The sequence below is a fragment of the Vanacampus margaritifer genome, chromosome 5 (assembly GCF_051991255.1).
Source record: "Vanacampus margaritifer isolate UIUO_Vmar chromosome 5, RoL_Vmar_1.0, whole genome shotgun sequence".
In the NCBI taxonomy this organism is placed as follows: domain Eukaryota; kingdom Metazoa; phylum Chordata; class Actinopteri; order Syngnathiformes; family Syngnathidae; genus Vanacampus; species Vanacampus margaritifer.
In genome coordinates this window covers 6,752,501-6,753,911 of record NC_135436.1, presented here as the reverse complement: position 1 = coordinate 6,753,911, position 1,411 = coordinate 6,752,501, and positions in this window count along the sequence as shown.

Genomic DNA, 1,411 nt, shown 5'->3' with positions numbered 1-1,411 from the left:
ATTTCCATATGAGGTAGCGTCTTTAAAAAAAAAAGTTTTAATTTTATGTTTTATCTGGTTTTCTTTTTGTTTAATATTGTTGTTGATGTAATCTTAGTGGCAGGATTGTTTTGCAAAAACAAACAAACAAAAACATCAATATATTTCAGCTTACATTTTTTAATTACGAGGCAGTTAGTGTAATTAACACTTGCGAATAATATGTGTATTTTCTTTTTAAGATTTTTGGTTATTACATTTCTGAAAAATTCCTACAAGTATTTCTAAACTTGGAACGTTGTGAAAGGCCTAATGTCGTTGACGCATGGCGTTCCAAGCAAGCTGCTGTTAAAGTGGTCTTTCTTACGGAAGTTCAACTTCAAAATAAAACTTAACCTTAACATGAGAAAATATTTTTTTGAATGAGACAATCAATAGTAACCAGAAAAACTGAAATCAATATAAACTTACCAGTTTTGTGTGTGTGTTTTTTAAAAATCAAAACAGTCTGATGTTATACTTTCAACTTCTTTCTCTGTGAAGATTAATTGAATACAGTAAAACTCAACAAAAAAGCCTCTTCATATGTATTAGGGGTGTTAGAAAAAATCAATTCGGCAATATATCGCGATATTACAGCGCGCAATTCTCCAATCGATTCAATATGCGGCCGAATCGATTTTTAAACATCCATTTTTTATAGGACTTTTGAACAAAACGTCTTACTTAGGGTTAGGGTTTACTAGGCATGGAAGAATGTTATATTGATGGAACATTAAGCCTTAATATTTTATTTCAGTGCTGTTCAAACATGAAACAGACTGCAACCTGAATTTGCAGATAAATAAATACATTTTCATACAAATCTTAGTGTACATGTACAAGTTTACTGATTAGTATTTTCTAAATTTGAGAAAAAAATCGCAATAACCAATTTACAGATTTGTATCGGGATTAATCGGTATCGAATCGAATTGTGACCTATGAATCGTAATACGAATCGAATCGCCAGGTACTAGGCAATTCACACCCCTAATATATATATATATATATGCTAAAAATGGGCCGGTGGGGTGCCTGGCGGGCACCATATATATATATATATATATATATATATATATTTTTTTTTTTTTTCTGGACACAAAAAAAGTTTTAAAAATTGCCTAACAACAGCACCAATGTGAACGAGGCAGCATGTTCCTATTAATTTATTTAGTACTTGACCCACTACTGTATTGGTTCCAATACACATATTTGCGATGAAAAAATATGTTTTCATCACAGTCATGTCATCTGCTGGATCTGGTAGGACCCACGTACATTTTAAAATCCTGAAACGTCTAATTGCAATTAGAATATCGTTTTATCACAAATTACTTAGTGATTGATTCAGTAATATAGACAGCTGGACTCTTCTATTATTTTGAAGACT